This window comes from Stylophora pistillata, chromosome 5 (assembly GCF_964205215.1).
Source record: "Stylophora pistillata chromosome 5, jaStyPist1.2, whole genome shotgun sequence".
Taxonomy (NCBI): domain Eukaryota; kingdom Metazoa; phylum Cnidaria; class Anthozoa; order Scleractinia; family Pocilloporidae; genus Stylophora; species Stylophora pistillata.
In genome coordinates this window covers 27,820,268-27,833,620 of record NC_142523.1, presented here as the reverse complement: position 1 = coordinate 27,833,620, position 13,353 = coordinate 27,820,268, and the positions used below count along the sequence as shown (strand labels likewise).

The window sequence follows — 13,353 nt, the reverse complement described above, 5'->3', positions numbered from 1 at the left end:
AACAGAACTTGAAAACCTTTACAAATTCTATCGTAAAAAATACTGTTTATTGAAAAGAACATTTCAAACAAGTGAACTTGATTTGTGAAATAACCAGTTCTATTCTCATTGTAAGTGGGACAATTGCTGGAGCTGCTACACTCAACCCAATAGTTCTCAGTTCAATCACTGGATCAGGCATAGTATTGACAGCATACACAAAAATGAGAAATCATCCAAGAAAAATAAAATATTAATGTACAAATTCACATTCACATCATATGAAAAAATGTTGAATGAAATGAGATCATATGCGCTTGATTCCAACTTCAACAACAAACAATTTCTGAACCAAACGAGACTACCAGTACTTGGAAACATAGTCAGATACATGACAAATATGAAAACAAATACAGAAAGAAATTCAGCACAAAATAGATTTTATATTATCTCCTCTTTTTTCTAAAGCCTTATTCCAAAATTGCTCATATCTTTTCATCATTTTCTTCCATTTGGTTGCTTCAATATGAGCGTTAATACCAATCAAAGAGAAAATCTTGTTTATGGCAAAATTCATGTTGATCGTTCTTTTCTTTTTTCCCCTTCCATTCATCAAGAACAAAAAACACTTTTTCTATTCTGTTGATGATGTCTCTGTTGATCTGAATATTATATTCTCTTTCAATGTCAAATAATTTATTATTCTCATAATACGATACTTTCTGTGAATTGAATACTATTTTTCCTGAACTTGAATTTGGTAGTCAATGAATTCATTCACAAGTCCGTATCCTTCAACAAAACCACATTCAACACAAATGAATTGATAACCAACACATTGTATATAAGAATTTAAGCAGCAACCTCTTTATCTTCTTCATATTCAACAAGTACTTCCATACAAAAAAGACAAACACCTTCTCCAAAATCAACCAAACCTTCATAGATGTGACCTCTCACGCGAAAACGTTCCTAACGGTAGCCGTTCAAACAGTGAACAGAACGGCAAGCGAACGGGTGATGAACAGCTTGGAAAGCCGTTCGAAACGGATACTATGAACGGATGAACGGCTAATTAAAATTTTCGGACGGATGAGGTCAAACGGATGAACGGCTAGTGAAAAAATTCGAACGGACAAGGTCGAACGGGTGAACGGCTAATTAAAATTTTAGAACGGATGAGGTCGAATGGATGAACGGCTAATTAAAATTTTCGAACGGATGAGGTCGAACGGATGAACGGCTAATGAAAATTATTGAAGGGATGAATGGCTAATTTTTCGAACACTGAGATGAGCCTCACAGATGAGATCAAATGGATAAACAGCTAAGCGGTCGAACAAGTGATGGCCTGTAGAAATTATTTGAACAGATGGTTTCGTCAAAACGAATGCCGACAAAGGCGTCCCAAGCTCTTGTCTTGAGCCAAAGCGAAGGATTATTTCATGAAAGCGTCACGCGTTGGGTGACGCGGTGTTGAGTAACGCGAGGTATTTGACACACTCTGTGAAAAGATAACTTGAAACAAGTCGAAACTCAATCGTTTGAATAACTCAACTTCGTTTTCGGCGCATTGAAATGGATTATAATTAATATTTTTATCATTGAATTTGACCGATTAAGATAAGGTACAACCAAGGAACTTGCACGCGAAAAGCCTAGTTCTCAATTTCAATTTGGGTTTAAATTTCCATAATCCCAGCTTCCCTGTCACTCCATCAAAAATGTGTTGCCTTGGTAACTGCTAAAAACTTTTGTCAATTACCGCTATTTCACACAATCACAAAATGGAGAATTCAACGAGAGAAGATATGGATTGTGATCACACCGAAAATGTTTCTACCATCGTTGCCAAAGTGCAAAGTGAACGGCTGATGAATTTTCTCGAACAGATAGCTCGAACCATTCGAGCAGATGATGAATATTCAAGAACGGATAGCTGGAGGCGTTCGAACGGATTCTGAATACTCAAGAACGGATAGCTAGAGGCATTCAAACGGATGATGAAGTTTCTTAAACGGATAGCTCAAACAGTTCGAACGGATGATGAATATTCAAAAACGGCATGCCAATCCAGTCGAACGGCCGATGAACGGCTGGTGAGCGGCTATCCGTTTAAAAACGGCTAACCGTTCGGAACGTTTTCCCGTGAGAGGTCACAAATATTATCACATATTAATTTTTTTCAATTTCTTTTCTCATCTCAGTCTTTTCAATCTTCTTTTTCAAAATCTGTCTACAAACACCACAAATTATTGTTATTTTCCAATCCAAGGTAAATAATTATCATAATAACACAGACTATATTTTAACAATATAAATTAGTTTTACATACATTTCACACACCATAACATACAACATCATCTTCAGAAACAATCTCATTATCAATCAAACACTGCTTAATCACTTTGTTACCTTGTAACTAAATAAAACTCTTCTCATTATTATTCAAAACATTACCACCACATTTACATACATTCTTTTCAGAATAGATACCATTTTTTAACATCATTTAGACTCATAAAATTATTGAAACCTTCAACTGTAGTCACACATATTTATCTATTTCTCATTATCATCATTCATATATGAGTATTTTTATCAAATTGCAGAAAATCCATCTTGCCATACAAGCAGTACATACAATTTTTAACCACTTCTCATATTCAATTTGTGTTGTAAGATTTTCTAAGCATCCTTTTCCAGAAGAAATCTTTCAATTATCTAGTCTCAAGTTACTCTGATCTTTATCTTTAAAATCAATTTTCTTTCCTATTGGAATCAAACCATTAAAACATTCATAAACAAATCTATAAGCAGCAGCAGCATTATTATTAGATGGATCATATTCAACAATAGAAAGTTCTTCAGGACAATCTTTTGGGTAACACCACTGACCAACGAATATGTTTTCCTTTACCATGAATACATAATTCATGAATACAATTATTAAGTTCACAAACACTTTTATCTGGAAAAGCAAAAGAATTCTTTAAAATCTGGATGCTGACGATAGTTTCTTCCATTCAATTTTATAGAATCCGATTCTAAATCTTCTAAAATAATTCGGTTAACGTCAACAGGTAAATTTGGATCTCTTAGTTTTAGAATTGGTTTTAAACCTTTGTCAGTAACCAAAAATTTACGAATAGTAAAAATAACTTTTACTTTCCATATTTTTTAATATAGAACGCGATTTACCCTTTAAGTCTTTCTTTCCGTATTAGCCACCAACAAGAGTAAACCACTGTATCATTCAACAGAAACAAGCATAATTATGAAATAGCCACTGTTGAGGCCAAAGAAAAAAATTAAATTTTCGTGCCCGCAGCGTCGATCGTTGAGTTGGCGGTCAACGGAGGTATATTTGTTTGGTAGTTGGGAGTAAGGAGGGCAAAAACATGGCAACTGTGCCAGGACACCTATTTTTCATGTACTTTTGCCGCAGCGAGATACCATTATAACGACTGCTGTCTGTGTACTACTGTAAATAATAATATTTAAGGTAAAAACAAACACTTCATTTTTCCTTTGCTTTGTATCAAGGTAAGTGACCCGTCTAAGCCTTTATAGCTGGCAAAGATACACTGAAAAGCAAAAAATTAGAAACAGATCGATACCTGTATTCCTGTGCTTGGTACTTCACTCGCCGGAGTGGAGGCCCATAACGAATTGTTTGCTCCGTCGTTTTCCTTTGCAAAGAACGCAAAACAAATCCTGAGCCTTGCGAGAAAGAAAAAAAAGCTTCTACCTGCAATATCAACTTTCTTCCAGAGATTCAGCACTCGTTCGAAGCACAATTTCTCCAGAGAAACTACAAGTTTTTGAGACAGGGATGAAAAACGTCTGCACATGCGCCAGAGACCCGCGGTAAGAAACGCGGGCTCAGACGCGTGCTTATTTAAACTCATTAAATTTTGCGTGAAACGAACAGCCGTTACAAAAGTTTAAAAAATAAGGAAGCCATTAAAAAGATCAGGTTTTAATTCTCATTTATGAAAAGAAGAAAACAATTTTAAAAAATTGAGAGTGTGTACAAATTGTACAAAAATTGTTCTCGCGCCGAAAAACGGTCTTTTGTGCAAAGTTTCAAAACGGTTGCGAACTGGCTCAATTTGCGGCAACGTTTACAGTGTCGTGGTGGCTTTTTCTGATCACCTTTTCGTCCGTTCATACAAAATGTTGGTTCGTCGGTAAAACAAGGAAGAGTAAAGAAGCTTTTTACGGCACTTCTAAGCCCCTGCCGCTTGGTTTGTGAACTTTCCTGAAGAAACTCCAGTTTGTTTACATCATCGTCGAACGATCGAAATTCGAAAAGCAAGATAGTCGCTGCTCATCGTCGTTTTCCGACCGACATTCCAATTAATTAAACTTAGACTAGGTTTACTTTAGAGGAAATTGTTCCGGACTCATGATGAATCCGAAACGTTTTAGTACCGGATTCATTCTGCCGTTTACACGAAAGTGGACGAATCCGAAATAAAAACTTCCTGGTTTGGCCGTGTCTCTGGAGATTTTGAATCCGGAATTTAAAGTGGGAACTTTGAATCCGATAACTTTTGAATCCGGAAAGTTTTGTCGTGTAACCGCTTTTTTTCTCGAATCCGGATATTATTTCCACCTGCAATCTTTTGAGTTTGCGGTGAAACCAAAATGGATCTGGTGCTAACATTGCTGGCGGTCTCCGGTTGCCTAATCTTGTTGCAGGTTCAGGCGATAAATTTTATCATGTGTACCGCAGTATTTCTGAAGAAACGCAAATTATTATTGCAAGGAAGTTTAACGTCAGCCACACTTAATCGCCGACGACGTAGACTGCTTGGCATCTGTCCAACTCAAATTTGCTTCAGTGGCATCTGGATCTACTCTAGCCTTTTTCGGGGGAGGCATTTTCACTTTGTCGATCGAACGACGAAGCAACACTGGGCTTGGTAACCATTCCATTTCGAATGTTCCCGGAGTTGTCGTTGTGTGTAAACGGTCAGGAATCCGAATATCCTTTCAGTGTAAACGCCTACAAATCCGAATACTCCAAAATTGACGAATCTGCAAAAATTTACGAATCCGGAAAACTCTCCTCTAGTGTAAACCTAGTCTTAATTTCCGTAGGCCTTTTCGAAATTTTAGACATTAAGGGAAGAAAGAAAGCGAGATATCAATCAGGGAGCACGTGGTGAGACGCCTGTGAAATAACATTTTAACAAAGTGCCGAAGGAGACTGAAGTATGGCGATAACAGATAGATTTCGTTGTGAACTATGTTGATTCAAAATCATGCATTTGGTTTTGTTTTGATTTAAATCTAGGAAAGTGGCTCTTTAGGATTGGAAAAATTACGAAAAAAGAAGCCATTTATTTTTTAACCAAAGTCAAATATCTATCATTGCAAAGTAGTAGTAGTAGTTGTAGTAGTTCATTTATTTGTTTAAGCAGGTTGATTTATTTGGCAGCTGTAATAGCTGATGTGGACCTGCTGTCCTAACCCACCCAACCCACCCCTTTGGAGGACATCCATCACACAGTAATCTCGTGTGTGGGAAATTAACGTCTCCTGCCCCAACCCTGCAGGAGACGGGACCTCCATTTATTCGTCCCTATCCGAGAAGACTAGAATATCTAACCATTTCTTGATGTTATAGAAAGGTAGCAAATTCTTCTTAATTGTTTTAAGACCTTGAGTGTTGGTCCGGCCGGGGCTCGAACCCTCGACCTCCCGCACAACAGTCCAGCGCTCTATCCATTGAGCTAACCGGGAGGCGGTTAGCTTAAACGAATTACTGTTAATTTTAGATGGGTAAACTTCTACCCCATTCACACCAAAGCCTAAACATGCTTTAAAGCTGTTTTGTTAAACATGGTTTAGCACAACAGCTCCATAGAAGCTGCTCAAATCAATATTTGGTTGACTTCAAATGTGGCATATTGAAAATACAATTTAGCAACTGCTTGAATCTTGTGGAAAATTTAGTTTTTCAGTTCTCTGCTTCTGATTTTTATTCAGTTAAACCTGGTTTAACTAAACAAGTTTTCTGGTGTGAATGGGGTATTCCACTATTTTAATTAAGCTAATATTGGAGAGAGGGAATTTTCCTCTCATCAATATCTTGCAATAGTTCCATTACTTACTGTGTTGTCAAAATAGCTCAGTTAAGTTTTCATAACATTAAGTTATTTTGGAATTCACTTTTGCGTCTGTTATTATCACCATTCAAATTCAAGACAGATACCACTAAACCAATTGTCAATCAAAACCAGCTCAGACCAACCCATCCTTAACTCCCACCCCCCATCATATCAATCAAAATATTCAGTTCAAACTTTTTTTAGCTCCCTATACCTAACCTCTTCTATTCCTTTTTTACCAACTACTTTTAATACTAACTAAAATGTTACTCATCTCCCTCATTCCTTTTCCTCTGATTATGATTATCTCATCTTATTTCATTCTAACCTTCCTTACTATTATTATTATTATTATCATAAGTTTTTGTACTGCCTTGAAGTAGCTGCCTTGAAAATTGAATATAAAAATAATGAATACACAAATTTGTCAAAGAAATCTTTAAAAAAAACAAACAAGCAAAAAGGGCTCTTTCCAATATTCTAAAGAATAAAGCTTCCTTTATGGAGTTCTTTGCAATGAAAATCTTTCGTATTCCTTTTTTTCTTTTCTTTTGTATCTTTTTGTCTTTTTCTGTTGTATTCATTTTCATTCTATTTCCGTTGTAATTACATTAAGTTAAGAAAAATTTGACCCACTATCGGCAGGTCAAAGGAATACCTTGTAGATATATAAGGAAATAAAATAAAAGTGTGGAAGTGTGGACCTTCAATGCTAGTACCCAATTGAACTATACTGATAGTTTTTCTTTTAGTGCTGCCTTATGACTGACATAACTGCATTGCAGTTTGTAGGTCCCTCAGTGCAAATTCTCTATTGAACAACTAACATTTTATTTTCATCATCTCACACTTTCAACACTTGCCACCATCATGCTTCCTTTTCCCTTATTAACCCACTATTTTTGTGGAGATTTGGGAACCCTTTCATTTGGGATTCCATACTTTTACACAATCAATCAATCAATCAATCAATCAATCAAGTTTATTGACTATACATGAGGCATGGTTACCCAGATTGCCCGAGCCAGAGGCTCATGTATGAAACATAAGACAACAACCCGCCCATCCCACCCCAGGGGAGGACATGTACATCCACCACACAGTAATCTCGTGCGTGGGAAATTCATGTCTCCTACCCCTAACCCAGCAGGAGACCTCCGCGAAACCTTCAAACTGTCGCAATATTTGTTTTTCTAATTCGGCAATGTTTGACGGGAAATAAACTCAATCCAGACCCCCTCATACTAAAGTAGAGCCTTGAATAAAAATTTTCTCGCGCGAAAATTAAGAGGCAGATCAGAGAGATCTGTATTAGTACGTTCGTTGAACTGTGTTTTCAACTGGGAGAAAAAGCCCTCTTCAAGTACGATTTGCCTAGATCTTCCTATTATTTAATGCAAGTGTTTTAAGCTACAATATCCAAAATGTCTGACATCTTAGACGAATCCAAAAAGGCCAGTTTGAGTGCACATTGAAGCTTAGTACAGAGTGTCCCTTGCATTACATCAGACAGCAAATTGTTATAAGTCACTCTGCCTTAAAATACCAAGAGATCAGTTCAAAGTTGTTTTTCTTTTGCCTTTTTCTCCATAAAAAAGGTCCACAGAGCTTAAATCGTTCAATATTTTATATGGAATTTGCCTTGACCGCCATCTTTGTTTTCATCCGACTGCAATCCGCTGACCAATGAATGCGGGAGCAAAATGTCCTCGATTTCTGGCGATGACTTGATGTTATAGAAAGGTAGCATGTTAGAGAGCTTTAGATTCGAGTGCGAGAACGAGTACGAGTACGAGTTTTAACCGCGCGAGATCTGGCACTACTATCTCGTACTCGTAGTCGTGCTGACGAAAATTGTAACTTTAGATTCTAAACAAATGTATCGATCCGAGTGCGAGGGTTTTACTGTAACAATCTCGCCATGTTTAGCCAAAATAACTATCCTATTAGCATCCGTTTACCTCCTTTGCGATTTATGAAATCACAACGATGGGAGGCAACATCCTTACAAGCAGTATGAAAGAATTGTTTTTGACGCCATTTCTCCTGAAGAGTTTGCAGCCGAGCTCAGGTTTGTCATCACAGGATTGCCTCTCCTTCTTCGGGCATTAGCAATTCCAGAAATGTTTACTTGTGCCAATGGCACGGTATGTTCAGGAACGAAAGGGCTGTTGATTTTATTGAAACTTTCTTCTTACCCATGTCGTCTCTCGGATATGATTCCTCGCTTTGTTCAGTGCCTGAGCTGAGCTTAATCTTCAACGAGGTGATCAGCTTTACTTACACAAACCATGGATACTTGCTCAGAGATCTCGATCAACCCTGGCTGAGTAGCCAACATCTGGAAGACTTTGCTCTTGCTGTCCATGGAAAGGGAACAGCTCTTGAGAATTGCTAGGGATTTGTAGACCTGATAGTTCGCCCAATTTGTCGCCCAGAGGAGAGAACCAGCGTGTACCCAGTGGTCACAAAAGGGTACATGCCCTAAAGTTTCAATCATTTTTTGCGCCAAATGGTTTAATAGCCAATTTGTATGGACCAGTTGGTAAGCTAATACGATTATTTGCATCGTTCTGCTGTAATGCAGCTACAAGAGTGTTATAACACTAGCTACTGATATAAATCCAAGTATGTTTACTCTATAAATTTTCATTTCAGAGTGTAAAAGGCATGATGCTGGTATGTTAAGAATGTTTGGCCTCTTTCATAACCTTCAGCAGCATTCATTTGATACCAGTGGACAACCACTGTGTATATATGGCGACCTCGCCTATCCACTCAGATTCATCTTAAAGGATGAAGTAAAGTCAGGGAAGCTGTGGAGTGGGTGTTAAGCAACATAGTCACATACTTCACTTTCCTAGATTTTAAGAAAAACTTAAAGATTGGATTAAGTCCAGTGGGTGTAATGTATTCAGTGTGTGCTCTGCTTTGGAATGCACGTACCTGCTTATATGGATCAACTACAAGCACCTATTTTGATGTTCAACCTCCTACATTAGATGATTATTTTCAGGTTTAAAGTTCTTGATTTGCTACATCATAGTTAGTACCAACCATGGCTACATTTAAGCAATGCAATTTGGCAAAGTGATGAGAAGATAAAAGAGAAGTAGTGAACCAAATTATAATTGTAATTATATTTTCTGCTTGTAAATTTCTAGTTAGCAATGAAAGGAGTAATTGATGAATATGGGATGTGGATCCATGGCCATCAATTTTTTTTCCTTTATGGAGAATTTTCAAATCTAAATTAATTTACTTGAGAAAATCAAAATTGTAAATATGTATAATTTTTAATTTCAAAACAGCTGAACTGACTTTGTAATAATAATACAGTACATTTATATGATACAACTAAAAAAGATGTAAAAACAATGTATTCAGATATTTTACCATACAAACTCTTCCTTAGTTTTCATTTCATAAATATAATGGTATTAATATGACAATAATTATGAGAAGCTAATAAAATGTTTCAGTGTTCAAGGTTTTATTATAGTGTTCGGCGATTTTCGTCCAAGATATACCTCTCTCTTTTGAATCTGGTCAGTACTTGTGAGGCTCTTCAACTTGTACTTCTCTGAGAAGCATAGTTTCGTGTTTCCTTTCCAAATAAAAAGTTCTCGTTTCGCTATCGCTACGAATTGAAGAAAGTCGGGAAAGTGTCAACCACATCACAACAATTCACTGTTTATATCCCTCGTGTATGGTTAAAATTCAAAGGGTGAAAGTGCTTTGTAAGGCTCTCATTTTTCAATTTAAATTTATTCGACTGGCGATATGTTGTTTACGTGTGTAGACCTCAGAATTTCGTGAAAATAGGTCGACCAAAAAGTATCAAATACGAATGAAATCAGGGTTTGTAATAACATTCAATTCGATAAAACCTCTGTATACGGCTTTAAGTTTGCTTTTGCTGACTTAGAAAAAGACTAGGGTAAGTTTAAAATACAAAATACTCACCTTTCGAAACTCGTTCTCTAGAGGACGACTTCTGGTCAAAATCTCGTTGTCGACGAGCGGCGGACGACGAGTTTCCCGCTAGTAAACTCGTACTCGTACTCGTTCTCGTACTCGAATCTAAAGCTCTCTGTTCTCAATTATTTTAAGACCTTGAGTGTTGGTCCGGCCGGGGCTTCAACCCTCGACCTCCCGCACAACAGTCCAGCGCTCTATCCATTGAGGCTAACCGGGAGGCCCTCGGAAACAGTGAGAGCAAATAAACAATCTGACAATTTGACAGTTATATTCTTTTAGTCTAAAGCATCAAATACATCAAATAAAATAAGCATAAAAGATCTCTCGAACTCGCATTCTCGAGAATTCGACAGAAAAGAAAAATAACAGCTCTCCAGGGAAGAGAGCTTTATTAGAAAAAAAAAGACCTGTATATATATACACGTTATATATATATATATATATATATATAACGTGTGTGGGATCTATATATAACCCATACGCTTTATATATATAAATATAGATATCTAACGTGTAATAGGCAGAAAAAAATAAATCAACTACATTTCATCCCTACAGACCTATTTTGTGGTTGCCCAGTCATCAAGGGATTTTAATGAAAGAATAACGCAGTACCGTTGCTTATATACTACACTAATTAACATAACTTATTTGGTGCGAAAAGTGTCAAGTCAGCTGTTGCGTAGGAGGGCTTTGTTTCTGTGTTGGCAGGAAAAGATGAGTTCGTTACGTTTGTTGAGTGTAGATATGTCGGGTAGGCAGATGATCAGGAATTCCTCCTAAGGGCATAGGTTCCATCGTTTGCTTGAGCTGTTGTAGGGCAGGTGTGAAGATAGAATGCGCTAGGTGATAGAATAGCCGATGTTGTTGTCTTTAAGTGTCCAGATGTGTTTACTGAGTTCGGTAGAGTTGCGGTGCTTTGCTTGTCGGAACGAAGGGGTGTGGTTGCTGTAGCGGGTCTTGAAGTCATTTGCAGTGAGTCCGATGTATGAATCCGTCGAGTTGTTGTCTTTACGTGTGACGGTAGCTTGGTAGATAAGAGATTGTTGGAGGCAGTTTCCGTCTAGTGGGCATGAGTTTTTCTGTCAGCAGTTGCATTTCTTCTTATTGTTAGCGGTAGTGTCGGCGGTTGTGTCGGCAGCCTTATTCTTTACGTGGGAAGTGAGGATTCTTTTGTTGTGGTTGTCAATGATTTGTTTTATATTGTTCATGCAGCTGTAACTGATCTTTATTGTGTTTCTGTTGAAGATTTTGCGAAGCTTATGGTCTTTAGGGAAGTGTTTGTCTATCAGCGCGAGAAATTCATACCCGGTGTTAGTGCTGGTGTTCTAGCTGAAAGGTGGGTTCAACCAGAGGATGTTGTTGCGTTGACGGTTCTTGCGCCTTTGCTTGTCATTTGGTTCATAGTGAAGTGTGTAGCTGTATCCACTGTCGTCGAGTGCTTTTTGGTTGGCGGGAGCTGCTTGGTCGAAGAATCCTTCGACCAGAAACGTTAAATCCACGATAACAAAATTAAATGTAGAATTCGATAAAATCATTAGAGTAGACAGTAAAGAAAAGAAAAATACAAAAAACAAAAAACAAGAATCCAGTGGACGCCATTCCGTTGAGTTTAATTGGTCATCAAATGTGATCTCTGATCAAATGTAACTGCACAATTTCAGTCACAAAAGATCACCCTCTGAAAGTAGGCTACTAACCGCCCATTCATAGGGTTTTCAGTTCTGACGGCGCGTGCATGAGTCGTGATGTACCCTTAATACTCATTGGGTATTCTGTTATAAGAATGTACATGAGGTGTCAACGGTTTGTCACGAATCGCGTGTTTCTTTTCACTATCTCAGAGTAGCTTGTAAAGGCGATCAGTTTGCTTGTGCAACAGACCAACAGAGTATCCTTGCGTCTCGACGCTGCGATGGGTACAGGCACTGCAGAGATGGATCAGACGAACTGTTAAAAAGACGTAGCCGAACTTGGTAAAATATCGCCAGCAAATTACGCAGACTTTTTTTTGACGTGTGCAAGTTTTTCTTTAAGTGGAACTTAAAGTTTTGAGAAGCAATTTCTTTGGTGGTCGTTAGTATTTACCGTGTTTTCCGCGAGTTTACCGTGTTAATAATAAACGTATTTGTTTGATTTCCGCTTTCGCTTGTGTCCATTTCTGGCGACCACGATGGGAGAAAGGTATGAGCTGTTGTTTGTTTGAGGTTTCGTTTGAGAGTTGAGTTTTTGAGTTAAGCGTTCTGGCTTCCGAATCCGAGGATAACGATGTCACCGAATTTACCGAGAAAAACGACAAAACTGGACGGAGTGAAGTCAACAAACAGAAACAAAAGGACGTTCTGTTGATAAGATTAAAAGAAGGAAACGTACCCAAAAAACCAAAGTGACAAAACTCAGAAATGAATTAGAAAGACTATACGTAAAGGATTCCGAAATAGCGGACATACAAAGTGTAATTGCACAGCTGTGGGCAGCCCTTAGCGGGCGCACAAGATATCTTAGAGGAACTGACCGTGTTCTTTGTAGAAGTTGGAGAAGAAGCTGAGTCATGACATGACTCATCCCGGGCCAAAATTACTGCAAGATCTTTTCAACGTCCTTGTCCGTTTCTGTCGAAACACCATTGGCATCGCCTGTGACATAAAATAAATGTATATCCAGCTAAAGATTTAAGAGCAGCAACGATATCACTTCCGATTGTTGCGCTAAGATCTTAACACCAACCGAGAGGCAGATGTATTCGAGTTTAACCATGTAGTTTTTGGAAAGAATGCTGCCCCTATGGAGCTGCAGTTTGTTGCGCAGGAAAATGCTCGACGAAACCAAGACCATTATCTCCTTGCCGCTGAGATCGTCCTTAAGTCAACCTATATGGACGATTCTATTGACAGTGGCGAAAGGGATGACGATGGAGTGGAGCTATACCGTCAGTTGAAGGCATCATGGGAAGTCACCGGCATGTAAGCTAGGAAGTGGATCTCCAGTTCACCGAAAATTATACAAGCGATTCCGTCTGAAAAACGCACCACAGAGAATGTGATTGACAGCGGTCGAGAGCCGATAATGCAGACACTGGGAATTTCGTGGAACAGTACTGAAAACTTGTTTACCGTTGCCGCTTCTCCAGTTTCCCCGGAATTTCAGACAACAAAGCGAAACGCCCTGCGTAAAGTAGCTACGATTTGGGACCCACTGGGATTCGTATGCCCGTACGTTATTGTGACGAAAATTGTACTTACAAAGCTGTGAATGCAAGGCTATGACTGGG

General features: G+C 38.2%; 1 protein-coding gene and 2 long non-coding RNA genes across 13 annotated transcripts in view; 1 reads left to right on the top strand and 2 right to left on the bottom strand.

Moving 5' to 3' along the window:
• Positions 1-5,281, bottom strand: part of LOC148731218 (uncharacterized) — a 36,871-nt gene extending 31,590 nt beyond the window's left edge. For 2 of the 7 annotated variants that reach the window (XR_016001356.1, XR_016001357.1), the window contains exon 1: positions 3,600-5,281. This is a non-coding gene — a long non-coding RNA (uncharacterized LOC148731218). Of the gene's footprint in view, positions 1-3,180; positions 3,227-3,599 lie in introns of all 7 variants that reach the window. The other 5 variants (XR_016001359.1, XR_016001360.1, XR_016001358.1 and 2 more) reach the window with 4 other exon arrangements.
• Positions 5,282-7,284: 2,003 nt separating this feature from the next.
• Positions 7,285-9,597, top strand: LOC148731217 (uncharacterized). 2 transcript variants are annotated; one of them, XR_016001351.1, is made up of 2 exons: positions 7,285-8,646; positions 8,760-9,597. It is a non-coding gene; the product is annotated as an uncharacterized LOC148731217 (long non-coding RNA). The 2 variants fall into 2 exon arrangements; XR_016001350.1 differs by having other exon boundaries at positions 7,287-8,172.
• Positions 9,379-13,353, bottom strand: part of LOC148731213 (uncharacterized) — a 38,749-nt gene continuing 34,774 nt past the window's right edge. For 3 of the 4 annotated variants that reach the window (XR_016001326.1, XR_016001329.1, XM_088760402.1), the window contains one exon: positions 9,379-13,353. This exon is cut by the window's right edge and continues 1,098 nt beyond it. The gene's annotated coding sequence lies outside the window, so the exon portion shown is untranslated. The other variant, XM_088760403.1, reaches the window with a different exon arrangement.